Raw genomic sequence first — 25,064 nt, forward strand, 5'->3', positions numbered from 1 at the left:
CCAGTTGGGCTGAAGGGCCTGTTTCCGTGCTATATTCCTATATGATTCTATGATTCTAAGTAGAGTTTTTTTGATGATCTGTAAGAGCTTCAAAACCACAAAGGTTTTGCTCGAGGTTTGCTGTGATGGGCCCAACACCTCACTCATTAGGAATGTTTGCAATGTGTTAGTTTTGCAAGACTTTAGACGTTTATGATGGTAGCTGTAATCAGCAGAACGATAGTATCAGTGAGTCAACTCTGACACTTTTACATTGCCTTTTAGACCCCAGAGGAAGGTGCTTGAGCAGAGAGCTACGATCTCAGAGCCAATACTCTTTTTTTTAACTAACCTTGCAAGTAGTGCTGGCTGAAGAGTCAATAGCAATTGCTTCCTTCACCTCCAAACTCTGCTCTCTGGCCCCACCAAAGGTTGCAGCACCTGAACTGTAGAGTTTCACCTCTTTTGTTCGAACGATATGCCATTCACTGGCAGAGTACTGCATCAGTGTCAGAAGTGCCACACACTAGTAGTGAAGTACATGGACCATAACATTGCACATTCCTCTGTTTACAAGACTGCTTAAAACATTTGTCGTATTTCGTACAATGATAGGTGTGTTTTCTGATACTGAGGAGTGTGTAATTAGGAACACGGTGCCTCGTTCAGAAAGAATTGGCAACATCTTGGTGCAGCTCACTGACTTGCAATACATAGGACGTGGATTGATTGCTATAAAAATCAAAAGACAATCAACATATTTCTGGAAAAAAAAGTTTATTTATTAGTGTCACAAGTAGGCTTGCATTAACACTACAATGAAGTTACTGTGAAAATCCCCTAGTCGCCACACTCCAGCACCTGTTTGGGTACACTGAGGGATAACTTAGCATGGCCAATGCACCTAACCAACACGTCTTTCGGACTGTGGTAGGAAGCCAGAGCACCCGGAGGAATAGCAGTCACAGGGAGAATGTTCAAACTCTCCACGTACAGTCACCCAAGCCGGGAATCGAATGCAGCACTGTGAGGCAGCAGTGCTAACCACTGTGCCACAGTGGATTTGTGACTGAAAGGTATGATTAGATGGAAGGCAAGAGGAGTGGCGAGTCAATCCATTACAGATGCTTGGATTACAATGAAATTTAATTTACACGTAAAATACTTTCCACCATTATATTGGTTACATGTTCAGATATTTTAAATCAATTTACGAATGCTGAAACGCCCGGCGTTGAAACTTGGCATTCTTACATTATGATGTGATTGTTGCAATAAATCAAAAGGTGAGAACTTGGGCTGCCAAGTTGTCTAACTGCTGTCAAACATATTCACAGCACCAACTTACATCATGTCCTTGTGATTTCTCTTCAGCTGTCCCACCAATGCCACTCGACTAGAGTTACAGGGCAAGTTTCTAAGTTTACGCCTGGGCCTCAGGTCACCAGGATGCAAGCACATGACTGGGTAATTTAGAACACCAACAGTGCTGTCACATCAGAGGCAGATGCTGAGGAGCTGGCAACAAGCCTCCACTTATAAATGGAAGGTGACCTCATTCAAGCACACAGTCATACGGTGACACCCATCTATGGAGGTAACTCTCCCATGAATATGACATTTAAAGCATCATAAATTACCAGTCTAATGTATGACAGTACACATTTACTAAACAATCTCTATCTGCCTAAAGGAGTTCACATTAATGTTTACCATTTGACTCTGTCTTGAGTACTGGATGAACTCATGTTAACCCTGTACACTTGTCCAGACTGTTTTTATCCAAAATGGAGTGGATCCTTTCGGATCACCACCCTTTTTTTTATTGTTTTCTCTCCTACGACTGAAAGTATATAAACATTAGCTATGCTTTCAAAGTGTTAACTTTGCTTTCAAGGATCCCTTTGCTTGTGCACGGAAGATCTACTGCAGATATTCTGAAGGATACCATTGACAACTGAAAAATAGGTGCTGAGGTCCTTGTTTGCGAATACTGGAAGCCTAAGGTACTGTACATCTTTTGTATCAGCTGTTTCAGGTGTCGCTCCATAACTGTAGCTGAGAAATAACATTAACTTACACTTACATTGGTAATGTTGTATTAAATGTATTCATGCTGGGCACTAAAGTACAGCTTTTGCAACAGGATCTTTACTTTAAACATGAAATTGACTCTCGAGGAACTGCTTTTGGCTTTGGGGTCCTTGCAGTTTGGAATTTTGGGAGCTGTTTAGAAGGCTCAATTTTAACTCACTCAAAACCCATTCATTAAGACAAAGTTAAAATTAGACCCGATCTCCCTCATCTGCCTGAAAATTGATGCACAAGTTAGTTAAAATGGGTTATCATAGAATCCTACAGTGCAGAAGGAGGCCATTCGGCTCATCAAGTCTAATCATCTAATAAGACATTTGAGGAGCTTGCCCTGAAGGCAAGATATGTACAATGAGAGGTGCATGATCTCAGGTGAATATGTTTTATTCTCTTTGTGAATAGTTGTCTGTTTTAACAGGTACTCTAACCCAAATTCAAACCAACCAGGATAAAAAAAAGATTCAAAAGCAAGATTCTGGACATTTGAAATGAAAACAGAAACTGTTGGAAATACCCCACAGATCTGTGGGATGTTTCAGGTCAATGATCTTCTCATGGGTTCTGATGAAAGATCAAAACATGAAACATCGGGTTGGATCATAAGCTGAGGGCAGACTCCCTGTCCATGATGGCCTCGTGGCGTTATCGCCAGGCTATTAATCCAGAAACGCAGTTAATGTTCTGGGGACCCAGGTTCGATTCCGGCCACAGCAGATGGTGAAATTTGAATTCAACAAAAAATATCTGGAATTAAGAATCTACTGATGACCATGAAACCATTGTCGATTGTCGGAAAAACCCATCTGGTTCACTAATGTCCTTTAGGGAAGGAAATCTGCCATCCTTACCTGGTCTGGCCTACATGTGACTCCAGAGCCACAGCAATGTGGTTGACTCTCAACTGCCCTCTGAAATGGCCTAGCAAACCATTCAGTTTCAAGGGCAGCTAGGGATGGGTAATAAATGCTGGCCAGCCAGTGACACCCATGTCCCACGAATGAATAAAAGAAATTCAAATTATTTCCTTGTATTCCCGCCTTCCTTGCAGCATTGTTGCCACTGCTAATTCCTCATTGATCTTCTCCCTTTTACTGCAGCAGGGACACTCCAGCCCAGTAAAAATGCTAAGGCTTCATCTCAGGATGAATTTATAAGCATTTCCCAGGCGGGAATGAGTCCAGAAGGCTGGAGGGGTGGGGGGAAGAAACATCGGTCTTGCAAATTGGTCTTGACTTGCTTCAGGGGGCTGGCTTCCCCGACCTTGCCGGCAGCTGGGAATTTCCAGTCCCACTGCAGTGAATGGTGATTTGGCTGAGCGCCAAGTTCACCGTTCTTGCTGGCAGTGATGACGAGACATGAATGGCCAGAGAATTCCGGCCAAAGTATCAATGTGGCATTTAATAATAATTGTGATGATAGTGTGAGCTTTGCTATATCTGTGCACTGTTTCTGCTCATTGTTACTGGGTAGGGTACCCTTGGTCACCTTGGAGCCATCCTTCACTCTTCACTTTCAGATAAGGGTGGTATAGCTGGAAGAAAAAGCTGTTTTGGTCAAAAAAGACAATAATGTCTGAAATTCTCCAGCCGTTCATGCTCCGCCATCGTAGCAGTGAGAACGGAGAACTTAATGTTCAGCCAAATCTCCGTTCACTGCAACGGGATCAGAGAATCCCAGTTTGCAGGCAAGATCAGAGAATTCCGGCCAATAGTTAGTCTCATTGTGGAATTACCTTCCCAACTGAGTGGTGGAAGCAGAAGATATGTCAACATTTGATATTAGATTGATTTGATTTGATTTATTATTGTCACTTGCCTTAGTATACAGTGAAAAGTATTTTTTCTTGAACACTATACAGATAAAGCATACCATTCATAGAGAAGGAAAGGAGAGAGTGCAGAATAAAGTGTCACAGTCATAGCTAGGGTGTAGAAAAAGATCAACTTAATACAAGGTAGGTCCATTCAAAAGTCTGATAGCAGCAGGGAAGAAGCTGTTCTTGAGTCGGTTGGTACGTGACCTCAGACTTTTGTATATTTTTCCCGATGGAAGATGGTGGAAGAAAGTATGACCGGGATGCGTGGGGTCCTTGGTTATGTTGGCTGCTTTTCCGAGGCAGCAGGAAGTGTAGACAGAGTCGATGGATGGGAGGCTAGTTTGCATGATGGACTGGGCTTCATTCATGACGCTTTGTAGTTTTTTGCGGTCTTGGGCAGAGCAGGAGCCATACCAAGCTGTGATGCAACCAGAAAGAATGCTTTCTATGGTGCATCTGTAGAAGTTGGTGAGAGTCGTAGCTGACATGCCAAATTTCCCTAGTCTCCTGAGAAAGTAGAGGCGTTGGTGGACTTGCTTAACTATAGTGTCAGCATGGGGGGACCAGGACAGGTTGTTGGTGATCTGGACATTGAAAATCTTGAAGTTCTCAACCATTTCTATTTCGTCTCCATTGATGTACACAGGGGCATGTTCTCCTTTACGCTTCCTGAAGTCGATGACTATCTCCTTCATTTTGTTGACATTGAGGGAGAGATTATTGTCGTCGCACCAGTTCACCAGATTCTCTATCTCATTCCTGTATTCCGTTTGATTGGAAAAATGGATGGAGGAAAATGGATTGCAGAGATGTGGGAATAGGGCAGGTAAATGTGATCAGAACCGTGGAATGAGAAAACCTTGGAATGATCCACGGAGACAACTGTCGGAAAATTGGAACCAGCTGCCATTTTGATTGGCAAACATTACAAAAAGTACAAGAAAACCTGAAGAATATTTCCTGTCAGAAGTCGAAAATAGCGCCTAAATATCTCAAGCCTTGGAATGACACCATGGGATAATTATGTAGACCATTGGTATAACATTTCTTCCTCCACTATTTTAATACTTATTAACACAATATTAACCCATTTATTTTAAGCAGATGACACTTTCATTAAAATAGACAGCAAGGCATTCACATGGTATTAAGTTACAGCCATTTCAGACCTTATGTGTCCTTTTGGGCAGGAAATAGTTTTTAGTTTTTTGTTAAATGATTGTTTATGCCCGTCCATCAAAATTATAGATGGTCCTCATTTTCCTGCAATTATTTCTGTGATATGCAACTTTCATCGGGAATAACATAAAACAATCAATCCTACAAGAATGCTGCTTACTCATTTAGCCACCTAAATTGTTGTTAAGATAGAACCATAGAAAATTACAGCTCAGAAACAGGCCTTTTGGCCCTTCTTGTCTGTGCCGAACCATTTTTTGCCTAGTCCCACTGACTTGCACTTGGACCATATCCCTCCACACCCCTCTCATCCATGAACCTGTCCAAGTTTTTCTTAAATGTTAAAAGTGACCCCGCATTTACCACTTCCGGCAGCTCATTCCACACTCCCACCACTCTCTGCGTGAAGAAGCCCCCCCCTAATATTCCCTTTAAACTTTTCTCCTTTCACCCTTAACCCATGCCCTCTGGTTTTTTTCTCCCCTAGCCTCAGTGGAAAAAGCCTGCTTGCATTCACTCTATCTATACCCATCAAAATCTTGTACACCTCTATCAAATCTCCCCTCATTCTTCTACGCTCCAGGGAATAAAGTCCCAACCTATTCAATCTCTCTCTGTAACTCAGCTTCTCAAGCCCCGGCAACATCCTTGCAAACCTTCACTGCACTCTTTCAACCTTATTTACATCCTTCCTGTAACTAGGTGACCAAAACTGTACACAATACTCTAAATTTGGCCTCACCAATGCCTTATATAACCTTACCATAACACTCCAACCTTTATACTTGATACTCCGATTTATAAAGGCCAGTGTACCAAAGGAACTCTTTACAACCCTATCCACCTGTGACATCACTTTTAGGGAATTCTGTACCTGTATTCCCAGATCCCTCTGTTCAACTGCACTCTTCAGAGTCCTACCATTTACCCTGTACGTTCTTCTTTGGTTTGTCCTTCCAAAGTGCAATATCTCACACTTGTCTGCGTCAAATTCCATTTGCCATTTTTCAGCCCATTTTTCTAGCTGGTCCAAATCCCTCTGCAAGCTTTGAAAACCTTCAAAGTGTCAATAAATTTGCTTGCCCAGATAGAGAATTACAATTGAGAACAGAACTGTACAGTTATGCCTTAGCTTCCAATTTGTAAATCTAAATTCAATGACTGAAACATGGACATACTGGTAAATGATATATTGGTGAAAAATAATAATTCTTCTGGATCAGAGGGCAGTGTAGAAGGCAAAACTTAGCTTCCCACAACAACCTAGTACGGTTCTCGGCTCCATCACCGCACCCAATCCTACAATTCACACTGAGTGCGATGCACTCTGAATCAACTTCAGTTCATCCACTAGAATGGTCCTTTCATTTTATGACAGGTACGGGCCAGGCAGCGTTTCTGCAGCGTTTCTTGAATGTGAATTGTGTGAAAGTTTAACCACGTAATTTAGTTGTAAAGTATGCATTTTAATTAATTCTGTTTGATGAGAGACTGGGATGCCACTTATGGACCTTTGTTCATCCAAATCACTTCCCTCCTTTAGAACAGTGACTGTTTATGCATGACCTTTGTGTCCTAAAAGAGATATTACTTGATCTAACCAGCAGAATAATGCCTTTAGCATGTGTTTGTGTCAGTTATACTTAATTAATGCATTTGCCAGCAATGTTTCTCTCAAAGCTAAGGAAGTTTCCTCATGCACAATTTACTAAATCGATTCATTCACTGAAACCTGATTTAACTTCATTATTCTATGGCATGCTAGTGTGAAGACTGGCTTATAATTTGTTCAGGAGATGTCAATTCTGACACATAGTAGCAGCATCTACAAGATGCACAGCAGTAACTCACCAAGGCTCCCGAGGCAACACCTTCCAAACCCGCCACCTCCACCATGCAGAGGGACAAGGGCAGCAGATGCACTGGAACATCATCACCAGCAAGTTCCCCTCCAAGTCACTCACCATCCTGACTTGGAACTACATTGCCATTCCGTCATCATCGCTGGGTCAAAATCCTGAAACCCACTCCCTAACAGCACTGTGGGTGTGCCTACATCACACAGACTGCAGCGGTTCAAGAAGGCAGCTCACCACCACCTTCTCAAGTGAAATTAGGGATGGATAATAAATGCTGACCCAGCCAGTAAGGCCCCCATCGCATTAAGTAAATTTTTAAAATTCAAAATTAGATTAATTTTGGAAGATATTTTTTAACTTACAGCTTATGACTTCTATGTAAACGATCCAGCCATACATAGCACAGAAACAGGCCATTCAGCCCAGCCAGTCCATTCTGGTGTTTATGCTTTATACTCAATCCTCCTCCCATCTTTCCTCATCTAACCGTTATCAGAGTAACCCTCTATCCCCTTTCTCCCATCCATTTATCTAGCTCCCCTTTAAAATGCATAGAACCACAGAAAAGTTACAGTGCAGAAGGAGGCCATTTGGCCCATCCTGTCCATGCCAGCCCAAGGGCACCCAGCTGCCCTTTACCACAACGTGGCAAATAACTTACAAAGTAGATGTGTAGAAGGTCATTCACTTTGGAGCAAAGAAAGATTAGAACAAAATTCTAACTTGCAAAAAGCCAGAAATACATTGAAAGTCCAGAGAAATTTGGGGATGTGCAGACACACAGGCTGGCACAGAAAATAATAAAAAGTACGAGGGGACTAGAATACAAGGGTGTAGAAGTCTGAAACACACTACTTTTCTCCATAGGTGCTCGCTGCAGTTCTAGATGCTTTTATACAAAACTCTGGTTAGAACATAACCGGAATATTGACAGCAGTTCTGGGCACCACACGTCCATCTCTGTACTATTCGCCTTAACCACTCCCTGTGGAAGCGACTTCCACATTCTTACCACTCTCTAGATTTCTCCTGAATTCCCAATTTGATTTCTTGGTGACAATCTGATATTGAAACTTGCTAGTTTCCCCCTTCTCCACCGTGGAAACCTTCTCTTTGTATCCACTCCATCAAAACCTTTCATAATTTTGAAGATCTCTATTACATCAAACCGCAGCCTTCTCGTTTCAAGAGAGGAGAGGCCCAGCCTCTTCATCCTCTCCTGATCAGTACACCCGGAATTCCTGGAATCATCCTTGTCCATCCTTTTGCACTCTTATCAGCGCCTCTATATTTTTTTAACAACATGGCAACTAGAATTGTACACAATCTCCACCACGTCATTCTGCACTCAGAACTCACTCACTTTCTGAACCGTTCAATACTGGAATACTGAGTACAGTTCTGGTCACCCTGTTATAGAAAGAATATTATTAAACTGGAAAGAGTGCAGAAAAGATTTACTAGGATGCTACCGGGACTTGATGGTTTGAGTTATAAGGAGAGGCTGGATAGACTGGGACTTTTTTCTCTGGAGCGTAGAAGGCTGAGGGGTGATCTTATAGAGGTCTATAAAATAATGAGGAGAATAGACAAGGTAGATAGTCAATATCTTTTCCCAAAGGTAGGGGTGTCTGAAACTAGAGGGCATAGGTTTAAGGTGAGAATGGAGAGATACAAAAGTGTCCAGAGGGGCAATTTTTTCACACAGAGGGTGGTGAGTGTCTGGAACAAGCTGCCAGAGGTAGTAGTAGAGGCGGGTACAATTTTGTCTTTTAAAATGCATTTAGATAGTTACATGGGTACGATGGGTATGGAGGGATATGGGCCAAATGCGAGCAATTGGGATTAGCTTAGGGGTTTTAAAAAAAAAGGGTGGCATGGACAGTTGGGCCAAAGGGCCTGTTTCCATGCCGTAAACCTCCATGACCCTATGACTCTAAATCCTGCTACATCTTTCCTCGCCTCAAAAAGTCAATCTTTTCAACCATGTCTTCGGCTATCCACAACTAACTCCTGCTTGATGTTTGTTTTTTTGTAAAACACCTTGGAATGTCGCCCTTTTGAAAAGGTGTCATATTGTTTGCTGTTGGGCAGTGATGTGAATGCGTTCCTTCCCACATCCATCATTGCTCCTGGGTAAATGTATCATGTGTGGCACAGTGGTTAGCACTGCTGCCTCAAAGCTCCAGGGACCTGAGTTCGATTCCTGGCTTGGGTCACTGCCTGTGTGGAGTTTGCACGTTCTCCTAATGTCTGCATGGGTTTCCTCCAGGTGCTCCGGTTTCCTCCCACAGTCCAAAGATGTGCAGGTTAGGTGCATTGGCCATGCTAAATTGCCCCTTAGTGCCCCGGGATGCAAAGGTTAGAGGGACTGGCAGGGTAAATATGGGGGGTTACGGGGATATGGCCTAGGTGGACTGTTGTTGGTGCAGACTCGATGGGCCAAATGGCCTCCTTCTGCACTGTAGGGTTTCTATGATTTTATGTCATTCTGTACTAATCCGTTCAGGCTAGAACGTCCTGTCTACACTGAAATAACTCATCTCAGCTGCAGAAACAACTCATAGAACCTTACAGCACAGAAGGAGACCATTTGGCCCATCATTCCTCTGCGGGCAACATAAGGAGTAGGACTAGGAGTAAGCCATTTGGCCCCTCAATCCTGCTCCACCATTTCATAAGATCATGGCTGATCTGATTATAGCTCCACTTACCTGTCTGCCTCCTCTTATAATTGAGTTTTGCAGGGCCTTGGTGAGGCCATACTTTGAGTATTGTGTGCAGTTTTGGTCTCCTAGTCTGAGGAAGGACATTCTTACTATTGAGGGAGTCCAGCAAAGGTTCACCAGATTGATTCCTGGAATGGCAGGACTGACATATGAAGAAAGACTGGATTAACTGGATTTGTACTCACTGGAATTTAGATTATTAGAGAGGAGATCTCATAGAAACATAGAATGTCCCCAATGTTGGGGAGGTCCAGAACTAGGAGTCACAGTCTAAGAATAAAGGGTAAACCATTCAGGATTGAGATGAGAAAGAACTTCTTCACTCAGAGGGTTGTGAACCTGTGGAATTCTCTACCATAGAAAACTGTTGGGGCCAGTTCATTAGATATGTTCAAGAGGGAGCTGGACGTGGCCCTTGCGGCTAATGGGATCAAGGGGTATGGAGAGAAAGTGGGAGTGGGGATACTGAAAGTGCATGATCAGCCATGATCATATTGAATGATGGAGCAGGCTCAAAGGGCTGAATGGCCTACTGCTCCAACTATTTTCTATGTTTTCTATATTCCTATGTTTGACTCTCTTGTAAATCAAAATTCTGTCTAGTTCTACATTGAATATATTTACTGACCCAGCCTCCACTACTCTTTCTGGAACAGAATAGTCAGGACTAATGACCCTCGGAGAGAAGAAATTCCTCCTCATTTCCATCTTAAAGGGCAGACCCTTTATTTTTAATCTGTGCTCCCTTGTTCTAGATTCCCCCACAAGAGGAAACAAAAGAGACCAAAACATTGTATGTTTTCTAGAAGTAGTTAAATATGGCACTTGAGATGAAGGGAATCAAAAGATATGGGGGCAAGGCGGGATCAGGCTATTGAACTGAATGATTAGCCATGAATGGTGAAGCAGGCTCGAAGGGCCGAATGGCCTCCTCCTGCTCCTATTTTCTATGTCTCTGCCTCTGAGCCATAAGCTCAGGGTTCAAGTCCCACCCAGGATGGTCAAAGAAGGTGAGTTCTTAACACAGCCAAACAGGTTGGACATCAACCTACAAATCTTTCCAATTCAGGCATTGGCAGGTGGTAAAAACAGGAGATGTTCCTGGTCAGCTGAAGCCTTTACCATCACTATCCATAGCTCCAGACTACAACGTGCATGCAAAAGTGAATGTTGCCACACCATCTCGGATTCCCTCGGGTCAGCTTGGTGGCCAGTGTGGATCCGATTGGTGTCAACAGCACAGGGTTCATAGGAACAGGAATAGGCTATTCAGCCTATCGAGCCTGCACTATCATTCAATCGTGGCTGATCATCCACTTTGATGCCTTTTACCCACACTATCCCCAATCCTTTTATGTCATTGCTACTTAGAAACCTGTCAATCTCTACTTTAAACATACTCAGTGACTGAGCTTCCACAACCCTCTGGGGTAAGGAATTCCAAAGATTCACCACCCTCTGTGTAAACGAATTTCTCCTCATCTTGGTCCTAAGTGGCTTCCCCCTTATTTTGAAATTGTGCCCCTTGGTTCTAGACTTCCCAACCAGGAGAAACGTCATATCTGCATCTACCCTATCTATTGCTTTAAGAATTTTGCATGCGATTACCTCTCATTCTTTGAAACTCTGAAGAATACAAGCTCAGTTTTCCCAATCTCTCTTCATAGGACAAGAAATTACAAAAGGTGGTGAATGTAGCCCAATCCATCACGCAAACCAGCCTCCCATCCATTGACTCAGTCTACACTTCCCGCTGCCTCGGAAAAGCAGCCAGCATAATTAAGGACCCCATGCATCCCGGACATTCTCTCTTCCACCTTCTTCCATTGGGAAAAAGATACAAAAGTCTGAGATCACGTACCAACTAACTCAAGAACAACTTCTTCCCTGCTGCCATCAGATTTTTGAATGGACCTATCTTGCATTAAGTTGATCTTTCTCTACACCCTAGCTATGACTGTTACACTACATTCTGCACTCTCTCATTTCCTTCGCTATGAACGGTATGCTTTGTCTGTATAGCGCGCAAGAAACAATACTTTTCACTCTATACTAATACATGTGACAATAATAAATCAAATCAAACAATCCTGCCATCCCAAGAATGAATCTGGTGAACCTTTGCTGCACTCCTTTTATGACAATAATATCCTTTCTTACGCCACAGGACCAAACCTGCATACAGTATTCTAGGTGCGGTCTAACCAAGATTCTATACAATTGAAATTGTTATTCCTGTATTCCTAATAGCTTGCTGCATGTTAGCATTCAGTGGCTTAATAACAAGGTCACCCAGGTCCCTTTGTACATCTACACTTCCTAACCTCTTAACATTTAAGAAATATTCTGTACATTTATTCCTCCTACCAAAGTAGATGACTTCACATTTTTCTACATTATATTCCCAGCGGCTATGTTCTTGCCCATTCACTAAATCTGTCCAATCATCTTGAAGCCATTGGTTAGGTGCATTGGCCACACAACATTTCCCCTTTGTGTCCCGAGATGCATAGGTTGGAGGGATTAGTGGGGTAAATATGTGGGGCTACAGGGATAGGGCCTAGGTGGGATTGTTGTTGGTGCAGACTCGATGGGCCTAATGGCCTTCTTCTGCACTGTAGGGTTTCCATGCATCTTCCTGACGACACAAATTCTGGCCTGGCTTTGTATCATCTGCAAACTTGGTCCCCTCATCCAAATTAATTAATATATATTGTGAACAGCTTGGGCCCAAGTACTGAACCTTGCAGGACTCCAACAGCCACAGCCTGCCCATGTGAGGATGATCCATTTATTCCTATTCTCGATCCAGTTGGGGTGGACTGGGAAGCTACCTCCTTGCCCTTTCTATGTCACTTTGGGTTGATTGTGCCTTTAGGCAGAGGATTGAGGAAGATGTTAACAGTCTATCATGTTCAAAATCATACAGAATAGCTGCTACACCTAAGCAGAACACTTGGCCAATCAAGCCTGTCTCAGTTCTCTACAAGAGCAATTGCGCTAATCCCATTTTCCCACTTATTCCCTGCAAATGTTTTTCTCTTCAGGTGTTTATCCAATTTCCTTTCGAAATCCACAATTGAAGCTGCTTCCACCACACTTTCAGGCAGTGCATTCCTGAACTTAGCCACTCACTGCTTAAAAACATTCTTCCTCTTGTCATTTTTTTATTCTTTTGGCAATCGCCTAAAATATGTGTCCTCTGATTCTCAACCCTTCTGTCAATGGGAACTTTCTCTCTATCGACTCAGTCCAGACTCTTCATGATTTTGAACACTTCCATCAAATCTCCTCTCAACGTTCTGGGGTGGCACGGTGGCACAGTGGTTAGCAGTGCCGCCTGACAGTGCCAGGGACCCGGGTTTGATTCCCGGCTTGGGGCCACTGTGTGCAGTTTGCACATTCTCCCCGTGTCCACGTGGGTTTCTTCCGGGTGCTCCAGTTTCCTCCCATAGCCCAAAGAAATGCTGGTTAGGTGAATTGGCCATGTTAAATTCTCCCTCAGTGTACCCGAACAGGCAACAGAGTGTGGCGACTAGGGGATTTTCACATCGTAGTGTGAATGTAAGCCTACTTGTGACTAATAACTAAACTTTTCCCTAAGGAGACTGTGGTGAACCATCGTTGGTTACCACTGGGGGTTGTTCTTAGGTTACTGTTGGGTTAGGGTGTTGTCACTGTGGGGGTTGTATAATGTTGTTGGGTTAGGGTGTTTACCTGTTGTAAACGTTATTATGGCACATCCCGGTGGGGCCCCGCCTCCGGAGGAGAGGTATAAGACCCTCTGCTCCGGCAGGACCCCTTCAGTCTGAACTGGTGTACTCGTGTTAGTTAGTTCCATTGTTTGATAATAAAAGCCTTCAATACTGAAGCCTTGTTCCACGTGCTTGATTGTCGCGCATCAGAGACCAAGCCCAGCTTCTCCATGTAACTGAAGGCTCTCACTCCCAGAACCATCCTGGTAACTCTTTTCAGCACCCTCTCTGTAACCTTCACATTCTTCCTAAGATGTGGTGTCCAGAATTGGACACAATACTCCGGTTGAGACTGAATCAGTATTTAGTGAAGGTTCATATAAAGTCTTTGCTTTTGTACTCTGCCTCTATTTATAAAAGTATTTGTCAGCAGAGCTTTAACGAGACAATCGACTTCTCAGACTGTGTGCACCATGTCCTATTTTGCATTGATTTATGTGTGAAAATATTTTGTTCTTGGTGTGTTGGGATAAGATTAGCTTTCAGTTATATTTGTGCCATATAATTCCTGTTGTTAGGTGGCTGGATACTAAAACAGTCCCGCTCCCAGTTCTCTGTGGGATAGGGAGAACTATTTCTGCCACAGTTTTGTTTACCCCCGGGCCCTTGATTTCAACCTGTAACAAAGGCCAAAATCATTCTGTGCTGGCAAAAAAAAAAAATCATTGTGTTGTTATCCAAAGCCAAATGTTTCGCCGCAGGTCATGTATCTGGTTTCTTGTACACCACACATTTAACAAGCCAGAACGGGATACATGAAAAACTGCATTTCGAAAAACACACGACAGCTGTAAACATCCTTCTAGATGTTGCTGTTCAGCCATCTATTAGTTTATCATTTATGTTACTGTCTTTTAATGAGATATCAAACCTAAATCCTCCCTGTCTCCCACAATTATAAATGTACAAAACAAAGTGTTAACCCAGGGCTCAACGTGCAAGAAATCTATCCATTATTTTATTTCCCTGGTATTTGCAGTTTTAAAGTGTTGTTTTTTAAATGGATCAGCAACAATTCGGAATAACAAACGATAGTGTCTTACTAACATCAGCAACAGCAATTAATAGATTACCACAACATATTTGATCCTCACGGATCTGAATATTCTGTCAGATAAAAAGTGATACACACACCACAGTCCAAATATTTTAACTTTGATTTTGATTTGATTTGATTTGATTTATTATTGTCACATGTATTAACATACAGTGAAAAGTATTGTTTCTTGCAAGCTATACAGACAAAGCATACTGTCATAGAGAAGGAAAGGAGAGAGTGCAGAATGTAGTGTTTCAGTCATAGCTAGGGTGTAGAGAAAGATCAACTTAATGCAAGGCAAGTCCATTCAAAAGTCTGACAGCAGCAGGGAAGAAGCTGTTCCTGAGTCGGTTGGTACGTGACCTCAGACTTTTGTATCTTTTTCCCGATGGAAGAAGGTGGAAGAGAGAATGTCCAGGGTGTGTGGGGTCCTTAATTATGCTGGCTGCTTTGCCGGGGCAGCGGGAAATGTAGACAGAGTCAATGGATGGGAGGCTGGTTTGCGTGATGGATTGGGCTACATTCACGACCTTTTGTAGTTCTTTTGTAGTTCTGACTTTGCTCATTGCAAGGAGGGGAGCAATTGGTTGTTACACTTGTCCAGTATAGAGAGTGGGAAGTGATGTTTTAGTCAGGCCAAAGATGCAAATGCCATAGGACAAGATATCTGTTCATTACAGTGCCTGTCACAGAGTCTTCAACAGAAGATGGCTGTCCATTTAGCCTTGACCTTAAAATTGTGGCACAGTGGCACAGCGGTTAGCACTGCTGCCTCACAGCACCAGGTAACCTGGTTTGATTCTGGCTTCGGGTGACTGTGCAGAGTTTGCACGTTCTCCTCGTATCCGCGTGTGTTTGCTCCGGGTGCTCTGGTTTCCTCCCACAGTCCGAAAGATGAGCTGGTTAGGTGGATTGGCCGTGCTAAATTGCCCCTTAGTGTCCCAAGATGTAGGTTAGGGGGATTAATGGGATAAATAAATAGGGTTACCGGAATAGGGCTTGGGTAAGATTTAAAAAGATGGGTCGGTGCATTGGTTGTTTGGCCTTCTTCTGCACTACAGGGATTCTATGATCTTGTACTTGCATAGCGAGTTTCAGATCTTTTAATTTGATTTCCACAAGGGAGCAATTGGCCGATTGACGTTAGAAATTTAAGATCTTCTATTGTTACTTCTCCATGTCCTTCATGATGTCAGAATTATTCTGCGTTTCTGTTAATGTGCAGTCCTTTAAAATTGATGCTCAAATGAAAGTAATATTTGGATGGAAGGATTTGCTGAAAAGTATATTTGGTTTTGTCCAAAATGAGAGACTTGTCTTCCAAAGATAGTAAACACACTCAACTAAGATTTATCCAAACCATTAATCATATGCCATTTTTGAGCACAAAGTGTTGGGATTGATGAGGAGTGAAAGTGGTAGCTTGTAGAATAGCTTTTCAGCTTCAATGTAAAATAAAAACATAAAATTCTGGATAAGCTCGGCAGGTCCAGCAGGGAGAAACATTGGCCGGGATTTTCCATGTCCCCCATGCAGTGTTTCGTGGCAGCGAAAGCAGCCCACCATTGGTCAGCAGTGGGATCTTCTGTTCGATGCCCCGAGGAAACCTAAGGTGGGGGCATTGCCGTCAGTGGGACCAGAATATTCTGCTGGCCGAGAACAGCTGGAAAATTCTGCCCAGAGTTAATGTTTTGGGTCTAACTGACCCTTCCGTAGAGTTTTTCAGTTTCTCTGTGTTGAAGTCAGCCTGTAATAAGTGTTTGTTTAATTTTCTCAAATGTTCTAGCAATCAAATTCTTTGCTACAAAAAAAAGTATTTTGTTCGATTCCACCTGCATCTTCCAGAATTCTGGGCCATTTTCTGTATGATATTTGTTATCTTGCGGGAGGGTAACTGCAGAAAGGTCTTATGCTGCAGTGGGTCCCAGCCTCTTCATAATGCTAGATTGATTCCAGAGATGAGGCGCTTGTCATATGAAGAGGAATTGAACAGTTTAGGCCTACACTCTCTGGAATTTAGAAGAATGAGGGCTGATCAAATTGAGGTATACAAGATGATAAAAGGTATGTATGTAATAGATGTGGAGCGGATGCTTCCTCTTGTGGGGCATTCTAGGATGAGAGGTCATAGTCTTAGGATAAAGAGCAGCAAATTTAAAAAGAATTGGAGCATATCATAGAAACAGAAACATAGAAACATAGAAAACTACAGCACAAAACAGGCCCTTCGGCCCCACAAGTTGTGCCGAACATATCCCTACCTTTTAGGCCTACCTATCACCTTCCATCCTATTAAGTCCCATGTACTCATCCAGGAGTCTCTTAAAAGACCCTATTGAGTTTGCCTCCACCACCACTGACGGCAGCCGATTCCACTCGCCCACCACGCTCTGTGTGAAAAACTTCCCCCTAACATTTCCCCTGTACCTACCCCCCCCCCCCCCCCAGCACCTTAAACCTGTGTCCTCTCGTAGCAGCCATTTCCACCCTGGGAAAAAGCCTCTTGAGAGTCCACCCGATCTATGCCTCTCAACATCTTATATACCTCTATTAGGTCTCCTCTCATCCTACGTCTCTCCAAGGAGAAAAGACCGAGCTCCCTCGGCCTATCCTCATAAGGCATGCCACTCAATCCAGGCAACATCCTTGTAAATCTCCTCTGTACCCTTTCAATCTTTTCCACATCCTTCCTGTAATGAGGCGACCAGAACTGAGCACAGTACCCCAAGTGGGGTCTGACGAGGGTCTTATATAGCTGCATCATTATCCCCGGACTCCTAAACTCAATCCCTCGATTGATAAAGGCCAGCACACCATACGCCTTCTTAACCACCTCCTCCACCTGCGGGGCCGATTTTAGAGTCCTATGGACCCGGACCCCAAGGTCCTTCTGATCCTCTACAGTACTCAGAGTCTTTCCCTTTATATTGTACTCCTTCATCCCATTCGATCGGGAGGCAGTGGCACAGTGGAATTATCACTGGACTAGCAATCCAGAAACCCAGGGTAATGCTCTGGGGACCCGGTTCGAATCCCACACTGGCAGATGTTGAAATTTGAATTCAACACAAAAAGTCTGGAATTAAATGACCATGAAACTAAAAATATCAGCCAATGATCGAATGGTCGAGCAGACCGAAAGGCCTAATTCTTCTCCTGTATCTTACGAACTTACGATTATCAACTTGTAAATGCTTCCAACATACACACCAATGACAGAGTGGGAGAGACTCCTGCTCAGCCTTGCGATGGAAAGCAATTTGAACCTCCACCATCACCATGCATGTAGCAGTATCTGCTGCCACACCGTACTGGATTCCTGGGTTGGACCAGTTGGTGTGAGCCAGAAATCTCTCCGAGCATGGCGTTCGATTCCCCCCTGCAGGCTGGGGTGGACTCATGATCTGCTGTCTTTGCCCCTCCCTTGGTGGAGATGGCAGTGTTCTGAGCCCAGTCCATCTCTGGGCAGAGAAAATGCATTGACTGTTGCCCACTATGAAGTCACCTTTCAGGTATTGCTTTCAGAAATTGTTGAACGGTGTCCAGTTGTTCAGATGTATTTATTGCATCCTGATTGTCTATTGAATTGTTGTGAATCCTTGAATCATGGTCAGTGACCATAACACAAGTCGTTCCTTCTCCACTTTCATCTTCCCCGTATTGTATGCTGCATTTATTTCTGCAGTAGTCCCATGGGTGTCCGATGACCCACAGTATCTTACGCAAATGGCCAGTTATTGTGTTTGAGTCGAGGTATTTAATGTTACCAGGCTGTTTGAATATATGGGATATACTGACAGAACTTAGCTCTAACTGAGATCCTCCCTTTCCACCAATGGTAATTGAATAAGAAACTGGACCAGTAATCCTGGCAGATATTTTATTTTCCTTGTGCAGGGACCAATTAGTTACCCCAAATGGGATCGCTCCTCGTATCAGCTAATTCTGTGCAGACCGGAAATCAAACTTGGAATCTATTAGAACTAAAACAGTCCATAAAATAATGAGATCGTCTTGTAAAAATGCCTGGCTGGATGAAGAATTCCCTCAGCAAATACAAGACGTTTCCCAGCATGGTGACAGCGATTGAATAATCTATAGCTGCTTGTGTAACTATTTGACTCAGGGGCTTTTCAACTTGCACAGTGCTTGTGCAAGACAGTATCACTCTGTTAAAAAGGATTCCTAAATGTTCTTGATGCAATAGGGGGAGACCTGATAGAAGTCTATAAAATTATGAAAGGCATAGACAGGGTTTACAGTCAGAATCTTTTTCCCAGAGTTGAAATGTCTAATACCAGGGGGCATGCACTTAAGCTAAGAGGGGAAAAGTTCAAAGGAGATGTGAGAGGCAGGTTTTTTACGCAGGGAGTAATAGGTGGCTGGAACGCCCTGCCAGGGGTGGTAGTGCATTCAGATATGATGGGGGCATTTAAGATAAGCACATAAATATGCAAGAAATAGAGGGGTATGGACTAAGGGCAGACAGAAGGGATTAGTTTAATTTGGCGCCATGTTCGGCACAACATCGTGGGCCAAAGGGCCTGTTCCTGTGCTGAACTGTTCTATGTTCAATAAACCTCTCAGTGATGACACTTCTTTGTTAGTTTTTACAAACAGGAATGTGGCTTTTTGCACATTTGCATTATTATTGGACCTCACACTCTCCCCGCTTGGTGTCGACAGCCAATAGAGAATACCTGAGGTCAGGCTAGTGACTGACCTGTGACCTTTCTACATTTTCCCCGGAGCAAATGGTGTGCATCAGGAGCTCTGGTCGCACTATGGGGCAGGTGTAAAGGGGCAAATAAATAAATAAAGGCCCCCAGCGCATGAAACCCGGCTGTCTTCAGCTGCACAAAGCACTTTGATCCCTGTAAAGCTTGGGTGGCACGGTGGCACGATCGTTAGCACTGCTGCCTCACAGCACCAGGGACCTAGGTTCGATTCCCGGCTTGGGTCACTGTCTGTGTGGAGTTTGCACGTTTTCCCCGTGTCTGCTTGGGTTTCCTCTGGGTGCTCCGGTTTCCTCCCACACTCCAACAGATGTGCAGGTTAGGTGAATTGGCCGTGTTCAATTCTCCCTCAGTGTACCCGAACAGGCACCGGAATGTGGCGACTAGGGGACTTTCACGGTAACTTCATTGCCATGTGAACGTAAGCCTATTTGTGACACATAAATAAACTTTAAGTCTCCAAACCCAACGCCTACAAATGTCATTATCAACCCTGAAATGTGAAATCTTATTGGAACTTTTAAAAAATTCTTTCATGGGATGTGGGCATCAGTGAATTAGCTAGCATTTGTTTCCGATCCCTAATTGCCCTCAAGAAGGTGATGGTGAGCCACGTTCTTGAATTGCAGCCAGATGAAGGAATATTTAATGAACGGCAGGAAGATCAGTGAAACAATGGGATCTTGGGGTAACTATTTACAGATCCCTGAAGTCCCTGAATAGGAGAGTTTAGAAGGCATATGAGAAACTGGCTTTCACCAGTTGTGATATAGAATATAAGAGCAAGGTAATGTTGGAATTCTGCAGAGTGTTGGTTAGGCCACAGCTGGAGTACTGTGTGGAGTTCTGGTCACCTCACCATAGGAATGATGTATTAGCGCTAAAGGGGTTTCAGGGGAAGTTCACCAGAATGTTGCCTGGGATGGAGGCGGCATGGTGACACAGTGGTTAGCACTGCTGCCTCACAGCGCTAGGCACCTGGATTTAATTCCAGATTTGCTTCCTTTTCCCATCACTAAGACGTTGCGGCCCAAAGCACGATGCAGCTTGATGGACAAGTTGTCACCATTTTGAATGATCGGTGACAAGTTCCTCCCAGTCATTCGTGTTAATGCTATTGTACTTTAAGGAAGAATTTGAGTGTTTTTGAAGTGTTTGTGCTTTTTTTAAGTTTAAAGTTTATTTTATTAGTGTCATCAAGTAGGCTTACATTAACACTGCAATGAAGTTACTGTGAAAATCCCCTAGTTGCCACACTCCGGCGCCTGTTTGGGTACACTGAGGGAGAATTTAGCATGGCCAAAGCACCTAAACTGCATATCTTTGGACTGTGGGGGGAAACCAGAGCACCCGAAGGAAACCCACGCAGACATGGGGAGAATGTGCAAACTCCACACAGACAATGACCCAAGTCGGGAATTGAACCCTGGTCCCTGGCACTGTGAGGCAGCAGTGCTAACCATTGTGTCACCGTGCCGCTTCCCTGGAACCTTGGCCATTTGAGAGTTGAGAAAACAGGACCATGCAGTGGAGACGGTTTTCGGCCATCCGGACACAGTGTGCAGTCCATTGATGGAGTTTTGTATTTGTCCTTCCAGCGGGAGAGGCTGTTTTTTATAATAAAGTTGGCTGTACTGAGGACAATTTGTCAGCAGAAGGCATTGGCTTTCCCCATCCCCATTTTTCCAATGGCTTCATTCCAGCCATCAGAATCACAAACGACCCCAGCTCTAAAGTCCCTCAGAACGATGACTTTTTTCTGCTTTTGGGATGTCAGACAAGGGCGCCATCTTACTGCCTGTTCATGCCACACTCCCGCTGCAGCAAAGATTGAGAATTTGGTGACAAGCCAAATCTCTGTTCACTGCAGCAGGATTGGAAAATCCCTTTGGCGTGGACGGTTGGAAAATTCCAGCTGGAGACTTCATCAAAGTCAGAATAGAAAATCTTCCCTTGACACCTTCATCAGAGTACAGAGTCAGGGATTAAGTGCTGATGATGGTGGCGTATTGGTTACAGCTGGGATTTAGGTGAAGTGTCAGGAGTCTTTCATTTATACCCCTGGGGAGTTTTGACAAAGCATCCAAGGTCAAAACCCCATTTAAACCATTGAAGGAACAATAAAAGGGCTTCTGTAGACAACCCAACAACAATGAGAGCTGCAGAGAACATGATTTTTTTAAAAACACATCTCTTAAAGGTACACTAATGTCACACCCAGATTGGATAAAGCTGGAAGATTTCCTTACCTAAAGGTATGGTGGCACAGTTGTTGGCACTGCTACCTCACAGCGCCAAGGACCTGGGTTCGATTCCAGCCTCGGGTCACTGTGTGGAGTTTGCACATTCTCCCTGTGTCTGCATGGGTTTCCTCGGGGTGCTCCGGTTTTCTCCCACACTCCAAAGATGTTGCGGGTTGGGTGGATTAGCCATGATAAATTGATCCTAGTGTCAGGGGGATTAGTAGCGTAAATATGTAGGGTTACGGGAGTAGGGCCTGGGTAGGATTGTGGTCAGTGCAGACTCGATGGGCCAAATGGCCTCCTTCTGCTCTGAAGGGATTCTATGATTCTACGATCCTATTCCAGATGGAAAAACCAACTCCATGGATATGAGGTCATTGTCAGTCTTTCCTTTCCACTGGGAGGATGGCTCTGCTTCCTCCTTTGGCTGCCTCTCCTCAGGAAGGCGGTTTCACCGAGGACAACAATATCAGTTTGGAGTCTTGATAGCCTCTGACACAATCACAGTTTTCTTTTATCTGTCTGGTTAATTTTGGGATTATTTGTGATTGTTCTAACGTTCCAAGTTGCAAAATGTAATGTTTTCTTTCTTTGATCAGAAAGATGGTGATCTTGCAAGGTGTGGAGAAAGTGGGCAACTTATCTTTAGGGCATCTTTTCTAGCCCCTTCCCCATTTGTGTGAGCAGAGGGTATCCTGAAGAGGATTGCTCAGTCACAGGTATTGCTACCCAAGGACATCTCTTTGCCAACATAGATGTCCAACAACCTTTCTGCGTCGGTCTCCTGTGTGCAGATTCTTGAGTAGGGACAGCCAAGCTCATAGCCCTGTACCCAGCACCAATCCTCCTTCGCCACAGAACTTGGCAAATTGACCCTGGTAGAAGTGACTTTGTTTGACCTGGGTTCAATTCCGGCTTTGGGCAACTGTGTGGAGTTAGCATGTTCTCCTTGTATTTGTGTGGGTTTCCTCTGGGTTGCTGCCACAGTCCAAAGATGTGTAGTTCAGGGGGATTGCCCATGGTAAATATGCGGGGTTATAGGAACAGGGATTCTGCACTGTAGGGATTCTATGGAGCTTAATTGATTTGGTTAATTATTGACCACTGATTATAGTTTTGAATGTTAAGGGGATCAAAGATTTTGGGGAAAAGGCAGGAGAATGGGGTTGAGAAACTTATCAGCCATCGTTGAATGGCGGAGCAGACTCGATGGGCCTAATTCTGCTCTTATATCTTATGGCCTTAAGGTCTAACATGGGGACCTTGGGATGACATCATTGTCCACTTGATCTTGACGGGTTGGTAATCGGAATTGGTGAGGTGTCAAACCACGGTGCCCAGGAGCATCTTGTCAAAGCTGCTTCTTCCACCTTCATCGCTGTTGAGATGAATTTATACAAATTAGGAGCAGGATTAGGCCATTTGGCCCCCCGGGCCTGCTCCACTATTCAATTAGATCAGGGCTGATCTGATTGTAACTTTAACCCCACGTTCCTTCCTATTCCTGATAACCTTTCACCCCTTCGTTATTCAAGACGCACGGTCTTCATTTACCTATTTAGACGTTGATGACTTTTTGGACCACGCTTTGTCTGGTACCTCCCCCTGACCTTAGAACCATAGAACCATAGAAAATTACAGCTCAGAAACAGGCCTTTTGGCCCTTCTTGCCTGTGCTGAACCATTTTTTGCCTAGTCCCACTGACCTGCTCTTGGACCATATCCCTCCACACCCCTCTCATCCATGAACCCGTCCAAGTTTTTCTTAGATGTTAAAAGTGACCCCGCATTTACCACTTTATCCGGCAGCTCATTCCACACTCCCACCACTCTCTGCGTGAAGAAGCCCCCCCTAATATTCCCTTTAAACTTTTCTCCTTTCACCCTTAACCCATGCCCTCTGGTTTTTTTCTCTCCTAGCCTCAGTGGAAAAGCCTGCTTGCATTCACTCTATCTATACCCATCAAAATCCTATACACCTCTATCAAATCTCCCCTCATTCTTCTACGCTCCAGGGAATAAAGTCCCAACGTATTCAATCTCTCTCTGTAACTCAGGGCGGCACGGTAGCACAGTGGTTAGCACTGCTGCTTCACAGCGGTTAGCGCTGCTGCTTCACAGCTCCAGGGACCTGGGTTCGATTCCCGGCTTGGGTCACTGTCTGTGTGGAGTTTGCACATTCTCCTCGTGTCTGCGTGGGTTTCCTCCGGGTGCTCTGGTTTCCTCCCACAGTCCAAAGATGTGTGGGTTAGGTTGATTGGCCATGCTAAAATTGCTCTTAGTATCCTGAGATGTGTAGGTTAGAGGGATTAATGGGTAAATATGCAGGGATATGGGGGTAGGGCCTGGGTGGGATTGTGGTCGGTGCAGACTCGATGGGCCGAAGGGCCTCTTTCTGGACTGTAGGGTTTCTATCATTCTTTCTATCATTCAACTCAGCTTCTCAAATCCCGGCAACATCCTTGTGAACCTTCTCTGCACTCTTTCAACCTTATTTACATCCTTCCTGTAACTCGGTGACGAAAACTGTACACAATACTCTAAATTCGGCCTCACCAATGCCTTATATAACCTTACCATAACACTCCAACTTTTATACTCGATACTCCAATTTATAAAGGCCAATGTACCAAAGGCACTCTTTACGACCCTATCCACTTGTGACGTCTCTTTGGTTTGTCCTTCCAAAGTGCAATATCTCACACTTGTCTGCGTTAAATTCCATTTGCCATTTTTCAGCCCATTTTTCTAGGTGGTCCAAATCCCTCTGTAAGCTTTGAAAACCTTCCTCACTGTCCACTACACCTCCAATCGTTGTATCATCAGCAAATTTGCTGATCCAATTTACCACATTATCATCCAGATCACCTTGCTGACATGGGCGGCCCTATCAGGAGCAGGGAGCTCCTGACATATCACTCAAGAGATCATCGGAATATAAAGGCCTCACCATTGTGTCAGGGTGGCAATCCACAGAGAAAGGTTTTTGTAATGGCCCAGCGTTGTAAATGATTATTGTGTGTCTATGGTTTAACCGTTCAAATCACAATCCTTTGGGGAACTGTTAATCTGGTCATGCATTACATATGTGACTAATTCAGAATTTCCCCTTCAATTAATCTTCATTGTATGTAAAATGCAAATGAACACATTAACTCTCCTAAACAGAACTTTACAGTGCCAACCAGCCTGTAGTGAACAAATTGCAGCCACGACATTACACATGTAAACATTATAACCAGCAGACATCTTAGTGCAGAGTATCCCTGTGCAACTCATTACTGTTAAACAATCTGAAGTAATTCCACACACATTTCAAATACTTCCACTTTCAAGTTAAATTGAAAATCTTCAATCAGTGAAATACTAAAATTGCTACTGTGCATTTATCCTTGGGAACACGTTCTCTTGCTGGCAAACTGGCAAAGAGCAATTAGTAACTGCTAACTTGTCTTGAGCTTTGTTGTCTTACGAAGCTGTGTTGTTTATTTTCAACCCATTGATTTAGTTTATTGGTTTATTTTTAACCTGAGTCGGTTTTGATCTGCTTCAAATTGGATTCCCGCTTTTCAAAAGTCTGTCACCACCCTAAACTTGTTTCCTAGTTTGGACATTTTGTGGGTAATCAGTCCTTA

General features: G+C 43.8%; 1 protein-coding gene across 2 annotated transcripts in view; it reads left to right on the plus strand.

Annotated features, from left to right (window-relative positions):
- Window positions 1-1,546: 1,546 nt before the first annotated feature.
- LOC144509414 (transcription cofactor vestigial-like protein 2) overlaps window positions 1,547-25,064 on the plus strand; it is a 64,954-nt gene continuing 41,436 nt past the window's right edge. The window contains exon 1 of one of the 2 annotated variants that reach the window (XM_078238266.1): window positions 1,547-1,985. The gene's annotated coding sequence lies outside the window, so the exon portion shown is untranslated. The remainder of the gene's footprint in view (window positions 1,986-25,064) is intronic. The other variant, XM_078238271.1, reaches the window with a different exon arrangement.

This window comes from Mustelus asterias, chromosome 21, assembly GCF_964213995.1.
Source record: "Mustelus asterias chromosome 21, sMusAst1.hap1.1, whole genome shotgun sequence".
Lineage (NCBI taxonomy): Eukaryota > Metazoa > Chordata > Chondrichthyes > Carcharhiniformes > Triakidae > Mustelus > Mustelus asterias.